Genomic DNA, 11321 nt, shown 5'->3' with positions numbered 1-11321 from the left:
GGAGCATTGTGAACAGCGCTGAGAAAATGTCCAGATGCCACGTGGCTTTTATATGTAGCTTTAGAAGAGGTAGGGAAATAATTTACACATGAATGATTACACTAAGAAACTTTGACAGTCGTTAAAATGAAAATAAAACATAGTTTAAAGTTTTAAAGTATATTCTGTGCAGTAAAATTGCCCAAATGTTGGTCAGGACATTTCTGATTTTCTGAAAGTTCCCTACCTAAATCTATGCTTTTAACAACAAATGAAAGGTAAATTAATTTGGATTACACTTTCTTGTTTCTTCCACAAGGTAAATGACCTCATGAAAACAAAAGTCTAAACTCTGGGTGTATTTGCCTGGTGGCTCTGTGGTTGATATATATTGATACACATATTCTATTTAAGTGGGCAAAGCTGTATGCAAATGTTTGTTGACATGCAAAAATACAATCATCTGACCATTGTGGCACTGGAAGAATTTTAGTAAGATTTGCATGGAAGCAATTCAACCCACCTTATGCAAATGATAAACGATGACACTGGAATTATTTACAAACCAACTGAAATTATGCATCCTTCTCTCACTTAACTGCAGGGCCGTAGCTAATGGGGTGAAAGGTGGTAACGATTCTAGGGGCCCACAGGTCTGGGGGGCCCACAACAAATTTTAAACTGTATATTTTCATATGAAACGGGCCCAGAGCAATATACAGTCACGGGTCCCAGAATTCCTTGCTATGGCCCTGCTTAACTGCCTATAAAAAGATTGAGTTCCGTTATATTTAGTCAATCCATGGTGTATCTCATTTAGTCCTAAGACTGGACAGAAAGACAATATGTTTACTCCCAGATTTAAATGGAAAACAACAACAACGGATAAAGTGTATATTTGCAGGGTTATCAGACCTCCCCGTTGTCTGGGGACAGTCACGTTTTTGGTGGTCTGTCACCGGCTGGAGCTGTCCCCAGAAATGTCCTCGTTTTTCCCGAGCATTCAAAACAGACCACATAGTGAATTATATTACATGGCAAGTAAGCCTGAGCAGCAAAGCCTATCGTGTATTGTTTATTATGACCAACAGAGGGGGCTACTCGCTGTAGCAGCTTCAATTCATTCGTCTTCTTCAGTGGTTCCCAACCCTGTTCCTGGAGGCCCACTAACACTGCACATTTTGTATATCTCCCTTTTCTGACTCACACAGTTCAGGTCTTGGAGTCTCCAGTAACGAGATGAATTGAATCAGGTGTGTTTGATTAGGGAGATATCCAAAAAGTGTAGTGTTGGGGGGCCTCCAGGAACAGGGTTGGGAACCACTGCTGTACATATTACTTGGTCAGGCCAGTTTTGCCATTAAGAACTGGACCAGGCAATTGAAGAGATTTATCACTATCATCACTGTTATAAGCTTCAAAGTAAGACACATACTAGCTATTTATTTTATAAAGTTATATTGTTATGTATTTTATAACAGGTTCTGAATTCAGCACGGGATTGTATTGAAAGTTTGGCCTTCATAATGTAGAAATTCCTGCACAGACCGCACAAAATATAACATGCTGGTGAAAAGTAGTCACATTAATCCCTGCAAATGAGCAAATAAAATCAACAATTTAATCTTTGTATTGGACTGTAAAACCAATCAGTGTGATAATCTCTCAGTGTGATCAGTGTAATATTGACACACAAAAGGAAGAACTTTCTCACATATTTGCTCATTTGTTGTTTTAACATATATCCGAAATAAATTTAAAATAAGAATATGACATTAATAAAATGGAAAAATAAAAATGTATAATAAAATACCTACAAAGAAATGTACAGTTAGTCAATACATTACAGCGTAGATTTGCACCTTGCACCATAATGCATAAGACTTGATCAAAATAAAAAGTGGTAATTAAGAAAAACAGGTTCACATGAGATATGCAAAGAGTTAGGTAAAATAGTATTATAATAATAATTATTATCATTATTATACAATGTGTCATATGATAAAATACAGTTGAAGTCAGAAGTTTACATACACTTATGTGGAAGTCATTAAAACTCATTTTTTAACAACTCCACATATTTCATATTAGTAAACTACAGTTTTGGCAAGTCGTTTAGGACATCTACTTTGTGCATGATATAAGTAATTTTTCCAACAATTGTTTACAGACAGGTTGTTTCACTGTTAATTGACTATCACAATTCCAGTGGGTCAGAAGTTTACTTACACTAAGTTAACTGTGCCTTTAAGCAGCTTATAAAATGCCAGAAAATGATGTCAAGCCTTTAGGAAATTAGCCAATTAGCTTCTGATAGACTAATTGGAGTCAATTGGAGGTGTATCTGTGGATATATTTTAAGGGCTACCTTCAAAATCAGTGCCTCTTTGCTTGACATCATGGGAAAATCAAAAGAAATCAGCCAAGACCTCACAAAAATAATTGTGGACCTCCACAAGTCTGGTTTATCCTTGGGAAATGCCTGAAGGTACCACGTTCATCTGTACAAACAATAGTACGCAAGTATAAACACCATGAGACCACGCAGCTATCATACCGCTTAGGAAGGAGACACATTCTGTCTTCTAGAGATGAACGTAGTTTAGTGCGAAAAGTGCAAATCAATCCCAGAACAACAGCAAAGGACCTTGTGAAGATGCTGGAGGAAACAGGTAGACAAGTATCTATATCCACAGTAAAACGAGTCCTATATCGACATAACCTGAAAGGCTGCTGAACAAGGAAGTAGCCACTGCTCCAAAACCACCATAAAAAAGCCAGACTACAGTTTGCAAGTACACATGGGGACAAAGATCATTTTGGAGAAATGTTCTCTGGTCTGATGAAACGAAAACTGATCTGTTTGGCCATAATGACCATCATTATATTTTGAGGAAAAAGGGTGAGGCTCGCAAGCCGAAGAACACCATCCCAACCGTGAAGCATGGGGGTGGCAGCATCATGTTATGGGGGTGCTTTGCTGCAGGAGGGACTGGTGCACTTCACAAAATAGATGGCATCATGAGGAAGGAAAATCATGTGGATATATTGAAGGAACATCTCAAGACATCAGCCAGAAAGTTAAAGATCTGTCACAAATGGGTCTTCTAAATGGACAATGACCACAAGCATACCTCCAAAGTTGTGGCAAAATGACAACAAAGTCAAGGTATTGGAGTGGCCATCACATAGCCCTGACCTCAATCTGATAGAAAATTTGTGGGCAGAACTGAAAAAGCGTGTGCGAGTAAGGAGGCCTGTAAACCTGACTCAGTTACACCAGTTCTGTCTGGAGGAATGGGACAAAATTCCAGCAACTTATTGTGAGAAGCTTGTGGAAGGATACCCAAAACATTTGACCCAAGTTAAACAATTTAAAGGCAATGCTACCAAATACTAAGTGTATGTAAACTTCTGACCCACTGGGAATGTGATGAAAGAAATAAAAGCTGAAATAAATCAATCTCTCTACTATTATTCTGACATTTCACATTCTTAAAATAAAGTAGTGATCCTAACTGACCTAAGACATGGAATGTTTATTATGATTAAATGTCAGGAATTGTGAAAAACTGACTTCAACTGTATGTTTTAGATGCTAAATGTTTACATTCTTTACTGTATTCCATGACATGATGAAGATGCTCAAAGGGCAGGACCCTTATGCTGTGGAGTCAGCTGCAATAGTTCCTCATTTTGTATACATGTTTGTTTAGTTCACTTTTATCATGCCAATGTCATCTGTACAGCATAGAAAATAATGAACTCATTGAAGATGAAACAGAAGAGCACTAAAAATGATCAACTTTACCTCCGTGTTTGAATTTCATAGAGACATAGGCTACAGTATTCAATAGAGCATGACATACCACACTGTAAAAAAATATTTCCATGATTTAACATGATATATTTTGCCAGATCAACTTAGATTCACTAATTTGTTCAGATAACATAAGAATTTGTGTTTTTATTGACCAAACTAATGGCATAATGGCAATGCACTGATCTAATGTTAATAATAATAATAATAATTCCACTAATTGTTATTTACTTTACCTTTTTATTCAAATTATTTATTTTATTATCACATTTTATTTCAAATGAACAACATTTTAAGGCAACCAATATTTGGGACAGTTAGTTTATGTTGTTTTAAAATATTATGCCAAATATTTAAATAGTTAAAACTATCCACTAAACTATACAGAGTAAAAAGTAAGAAATATTTAATACAAAAACTTAAGTGTTCCACGTTCACCCATTATATTACCCAAGGGCCATCCCCCGCACCCTTTAAAAAGGGGATTTTTGTCCCCTGCACTTTTCCAAGCTAAATCCAACTGAGTCCAAATGGTGGATTTGTATACAGAATTCTTTGAGTTTTGTTACTTTGGGCTGACTGAGCGACCATCCAGCCAATCACAGGTGAGTTTCATGAGCCGAAACAACCCTTACGTAATAGACTGTCAGTCAGACAGTCTAATCAATGCGGCTCTGTTCATTTCTACATAGTTGCTTTCAACAATGCTCATTTATCCATGTTTTTATCGGCATTGATGTTGATCTAAATGAATAATCTAGAGATGAGGAACACACAAACGAGAGTTATTTATTGGCATATCATTCTTGATTAGCAGCTTTAAATTTTTGTGATTACATTTTTTTATTGATTCATATATTAAACAAATAAAAGCAAAAACATATACAAACAGAATCAATACTTTACCCCCTCTATTACCGAATGCATAATAATAAAACAAAATCTTGGGTAGGCCTAGCCCACCTTTGTCAGTCGGCCTATGTAACTTGTTGAAGTGTAATCTGGGACATTTACCATTCCAAATGAAGGACTTCGCTATGCTATCAGATTGCTTGAAATAAGAGAGGGGCACATCTACAGGGAGAGATTGTAGCAGGTAGGTGAATTTTGGAATACAGTTCATTTTAATAACATTAACTTTCCCAATCATAGATAAATGTAATGAAGCTCACCTACTCACACCACTCGAAAAACTTTTTATTAAAGGGTCGAAATTTACTCTAACTAAATCACACAAATTAGTTGGGAATAAAATGCCCAAATACTTAATGCCCTGTTTGGACCACTGGAAGGCGCCCGACTGAAAATCCGTTACTGGGCACTATGCTGTCAGAGCCAAAGCTTCGGATTTAGACCAATTGACTCTTGTACAACAATTGTAACCTGAGAACTTAGAGAACAAGTTAATAATCCTGTAGTGGTAAGGTATAGATCTAATGGGGTCAGAGACGAATAATAAAATATCATCCGCGTAAAGCAAAAGCTTATGCGCAACACCTCCCGCCATCACCCATGGAAAATCATCCTCCTTTCTTATTGCGGCTGCTAATGGTTCCAGGGCAAGACAGAACAATAATGGGGAAAGAGGGCAACCCTGCCGGGTACTTCTATCCAGAGTAAAATAACCTGAAATTAATCAATTTGTTTGTACCGCCGGTACCGGGTGTCTATAAAGTAACTTAATCCATCCAATAAAAGTATTCCTGAAACTGTACCTTTCCAAAATCTTAAAAAGATAATCCCATTCTACCATATCAAATGCCTTTTCAGTGTCAACTGAGATGGCAGCAACCGGAGTCTGATCATTGTGCACCCACAATCTTGGGTAGGCCTAGCCCTCCTTTGTCTATCAGCCTATGTAACTTATTAAAATGCAATCTGGGACGTTTACCATTCCAAATGAAGGACTTCGCTATGCTATCAAATTCCTTGAAATAAGAGAGGGGGACATCTACAGGGAGAGATTGTAGCAGGTAGTTCAATTTTGGAATACAATTCATTTTAATAACATTAACCTTCCCAATCATCGATAAATGTAGTGAAGCCCACCTGCTGACATTGCTCGAAAAACTTTTTATTAAAGGGTCATAATTAACACTAACTAAATCAGACAAATTTGCTGGGAATAAAATCCCCAAATACTTAATGCCCTGTTTGGGCCACTGGAAGGCGCCCGGCTGAAAAGCCGTTACTGGGCAGTACGCTGTCAAAGCCAAAGCTTCGGATTTAGCCCAATTGAATTTGTATCCTGAGAACTTGGAAAAGGAATTAATAATTCTGTGGAGGCAAGGCAAAGATCTAGTAGGTTCAGAGACAAATAATAAAATATCATCTGCGTAAAGCAGAAGCTTATGCGGCACACCTCCCGCCATCACCCATGGAAAATCATCCTCCTTTCTTATCGCAGCTGCTAATGGTTCCAGGGCAAGACAGAACAATAATGGGGAAAGAGGGCAACCCTGCCGAGTGCCCTTATTCAAAGTAAAATAATCTGAGATTAATCCATTTGTTTGTACCGCTGCTACAGGGTGTCTATAAAGTAACTTAATCCAACCAATTTTCTGGGTACTCCCGAACCCGTACATTTCCAAAATCTTAAAAAGATAATCCCATTCTACCATATCAAACGCCTTTTCAGCATCAAGTGAGATGGCAGCGATTGGAGATTGATCATTCGCTACTGACCACATGATATTGATGATGTTATCGCCTGATGTTATCAGAAGAGCTGCAGCCCCGAATAAACCCCACCTGATCTATATGTATAAGTGATGTCATAACTTTAATTAATCGATTAGCCAAAATTTTTGACAATATTTTTACATCTAGTTGGATCAGGGAGACTGGATGGTAACTTTTACACTCGCTTGGATCTTTGTCCTTTTTAAGAATCAGACTGATCCAGGCTTGTGTCATGGTTGGAGGAAGTTTTCCGTTCTTTAATGATTCAGTATAAACTTCTAACAAAAGTGGAGCCAGTTCTGTAACAGGATCTAAAACATTCTGCGGCAAAACCATCTGGCCCCGGAGTCTTGCTAGTAGGTAGGGACATAATTACCTCGTCAAGCTCCTCCAAGGTTATCTCAGAATCAAGAGAGTTTTTTTGCTCAGTCGTCAGTTTAGGAAGATCTAATGGTTCCACAAATTTTCTAATATCTTCATCAGTAGACGAAGACGTGGAACTATAAAGATCAATATAGAACTCTTTAAAGGTATTATTAATATCAATGGCTGAGGTAAATATTTCACCACCAGCAGATTTCACTGAGGGAATGGTAGAAAAAGACTCTCTCTGCTTTATATATCTAGCCAAAAGCTTCCCTGCTTTGTCACCCGACTCAAAGTATGACTTGCCCTGAATAACCAAAACTCCACTTTCCGTGACAAAATAGTATTATATCTATATTTCAATCGGGTCAATTCTCTGAGGTCATCAGATGACATACGGCACTTCAGCTCTGCCTCTGCACTTTTAATATTTCCTTCCAACTCCACAAGTTCTTGGGCTTTGGATTTTTTGATGAATGAGGCATACTGTATGATCCAGCCCTTAAGAACTGCTTTAAGTGCCTCCCAAGCCACGCCCAGAGAGGATACTGAGGACCAGTTGGTCTCCATATAAACATTGATTTCAGTCTTTAACATTTGTTGGAAATTAGGATTTTGCAGAAGGGATACATTAAGGCGCCAACTATATGATTTCTTTTTCTCTATATGTGGCATCACCTCTAAACTCACCAGGGAGTGATCTGAGACTAAAATGTTTCCAATTGAGCAATCAACAACAAAAGAAATTAGGGATTTGGATATAAAAAAAAAAATCTATTCTAGAATAAATCTTATGGACTGATGAAAAAAATTTATAGTCCCTACCGGATGGGTTTAAAAGTCTCCAAATATCCAAAAGACCAAGATTTTTACACATACTGTGAAGTGTCAGTGTTGCTCTAGGGGGCTTACACACTTTTGCTTCACTATGATCAAGGACTGAATCCATCAAAAGATTGAAGTCTCCTCCCAGTATTATATCATGAGGGGTGCCAGCGGTTTGCAACATCCCTTCAAGATCTATAAAAAAGCCCTGATCATCAGCATTAGGTGCGTAAATATTAGCCAAAATCAACCTTTGCCCTTGAATTTCAGCTAAAACAATAATTATTCTCCCTAATTTATCTTTAATCTGTTTGAGACATTTGAATTGCAGATGTTTATTTACCAATATAATGACTCCCTTGCTCTTACTTGAGCCAGCACTAAAGAAAACATGTCCACCCCATATCTTCCCAAATTTTTCAGCTTCCTGCAGAGAGAGATGTGTTTCTTGAAGAAACACTATATCATATTTCGTACATTTAAGAAAAGAAATAACCTTCCTTCTTTTTATGGGGTGCCCCAACCCATTCACATTCCATGTGGGGAGAGATAACCCACTCATATTAACAACTGACATATTGATATAATAGAAAAAATAAATTGTGTGCCAAAAACAAAATAATGAAGACCACATTCACCATTAGTGAAACAATCAACCCCCGAACATCCCCCCGAACAAAACAGACACATTAACCCCATGCACGACAGCGCCAACCGGCGACAATCCCTCTAGACTCAAAAGGTCCATGAATGCCCACGAGTCCCCACGACAACTTTGCCATCAGATTGCTCAATTTTGCCTCACAAATTTGTGAGGCAAAAATTACATAACAGAAAATACTTTGTGAAATAAACCCAGTCAAAAGTATGAATGAACACAAAGAATGTGTATATTCATTCACAGAACTGTCTCAAAGATGTGATCTTCCACAAAACAAATTCCAGCTGATATAAAACCGTTCAGATTCCTCGGACGAATGTTCAGTGAGCTGGCTGTTATGAGTTCAGCAGATGATGTACTCATTCCAATGTCTCGTAAAAAAAAAAAAAAAAACTCAACAAAACAAACCACAGCCAGCAGGAGGAGTAAGCATGTAGAATGAACAGATGTATCAACAGCTGTTCCAAAGTAATGTTATTCAACAGAACAAGCTCCAGCCGCTATGCGGAACCAATACAAAAAGAAACAAAACAGGCATCCCGTTTCCCCGGATGATCGAGTCAATTCACTCAGAGGCCGCATAAAAGTATATACCATGACTTACACAATCCGTCAGCTTTATAAAAAACATCCTTTGTGTGAGCATGTAGATTTTTTTTTGGTCATCTACAGTGTCCACTCTCAATCTGCCCAGGAACTTAAATGCAAACGTTTCTTTAAGGAAAGTGTTATTCACAAAACAAGCTCCAGCCACACGGCGGAGCCAACGCAAAAAACCTAAAATGTCGCCCAGCTTCCTCAAGAGTCAGTACAGCGAGTCAGGCCCACTCACATGAGAAATATCCAATGGTTTACTCAGACATTGATTCTATAAAAGATATTGCCTGATTTGGACATGTGAATACTTTGCGACCGACCTTCGTTTCTATTCTCAGTTTGGCAGGAAACATTAGAGCAAACGAGATCTTTTTCTGATGTAAAAGTTTCTTGCATTCCTTGAACCGATCGCGTTTCTCTCTTGTCGAACTCGCAAAGTCCGGGAACAAGAAAATATTATGGTTCTTCCAAGAAAGCTTCCCTTTGCTCCTCGCCTGGCGCAACACAAGATCTTTATCGGATGATCTCAGAAACCTGGCCAGAATCGATCGGGGCCTATCTCCCTCAGCAAATCTGTGAGCCGGGACTCTGTGAGCTCGCTCGATTTCCAGCTTGTGACCTGTTATGTCGAGCAGACTCGGGAAAAACTCGTCTAGGAATTTCACCATATTTCTGCCCTCCTCATGCTCAGGAATTCCAACAATTCGAACATTATTCCTGCGGTTTCCATTCTCAAGATCTTCAAGCTTTTCAAGGAGATGTTCCAAATCAACTTTGGTCGCGGGCAGATTAGCGGTTAATTCCCTCTCCGAAGATTCCAGAAAATCGATTAGTTTTTCAACATCAGTCACTCTTGTAGCTAACTCAGAGAATTTTATTTCCATCGCCGTAATCGATCAACATATTACAGCGAGATCCTCCAAGTCAGCAAGAATCTTCATCAACATCACCGACATGTTGGACAACTGACGCTGGCTCTCCTCTCTCACTGCGCCATCCAAATTGAGTCCCCAGTCTGTAGGCCTGTCGGGGCTTTCATCCTGAACACATAAGTGTCTTAATGTCTCCAGAGCCCGAGGATTTTGACTTCTTTGCCATGTTTTGCAACAAAGGGCAAATGTGTAACTGGGTGTATCAAATTTCACCAGATTATAACATGAGAATAATCGAAAATTCAGCAAAGTGTGCAGAGCTCGTCGCTCACACGTCCGCTCCTTGCATGGCGTCACGTGACCCCCCCTGTCTCGGTACTTTTAACATTCTCTTCCAACTCCACGAGTTCTCTCATACTGTATGATCCGACCCCTAAGAACCGCCTTAAGTGCCTTCCAAGCCATGCCCACAGAGGATACTGAGGACCAGTTGGTCTCCATATAATCATTGATTTCAGACTTTAACATTTGTTGGAAATCGGGATTTTGCAAAAGGGATACATTAAAGTGCCAACTATATGATATCTTTTTCTCCATATGTGGCAACACTTCTAAACTCACCAGGGCGTGATCTGAGACTAAGATGTTTCCAACTGAACAATCCACAACAGATGAAATGAGTGACTTAGATATGTTAAAAAAAATCTATTCTAGAATTTCTTATGAACTGATGAAAAACATTTATAGTCCCTACCAGATGGGTTCAAAAGTCTCCAAATATCTGTATGACCAAGATTTTACACATCCTGTTCTTACTTGAGCCAGCACTAAAGAAAACCACCCCATATCTTCCCAAATTTTCAGCTTCCTGTGGGGAAAGATGCGTTTCTTGAAGAAACACAATATAATATTTCTTACATTTAAGAAAATAAATAACCTTCCTTCTTTTTTTGGGGTGCCCCAACCCATTCACATCCAACGTGGAGAGAGACAATCCACTCATATTAACATTTAACATTTTGACATATTAGAAAAAATAGATTGTGTGTCAAAAATAAAATTATAAAGACCACATTCCCCATCAGTGCAATAATCAAACCCCGAACTTCCCCCCAAACCAAACAAACAGAAAAAAGAAAAATGGACGCATTAACCCCACACACGACAGCGCCAACTGGTGTCAATCCCTCTAAACTCAAACAGTCCATGTATGCCTACAACAGTCCCCGTGACAACTTTGCCATCGGATTGCTCAAGTCCAGTGCTTCTGTACAAATTTTGTGAGACAGAATTGCACAACAAAAGATAATCTATAAAACAAACTCCAGCCAATAGGCAGAATAAACACAAAGAACATGTAGATTCATCCACATACTGTCCCGAAGGTGACAGTGTTCCTCCACAAAACAAATTCCAGCCGCTAGCGGAACCAGCACAAAAAAATTATAATAAAAAAAATAAAAACGTTCAGTTTCCTCGGACAGTTAAATGAATGTTCAGTGAGCTGGCTGTTTCATAA

Source organism: Myxocyprinus asiaticus, chromosome 7, assembly GCF_019703515.2.
Source record: "Myxocyprinus asiaticus isolate MX2 ecotype Aquarium Trade chromosome 7, UBuf_Myxa_2, whole genome shotgun sequence".
Lineage (NCBI taxonomy): Eukaryota > Metazoa > Chordata > Actinopteri > Cypriniformes > Catostomidae > Myxocyprinus > Myxocyprinus asiaticus.
This window is presented reverse-complemented; position numbering follows the sequence as displayed.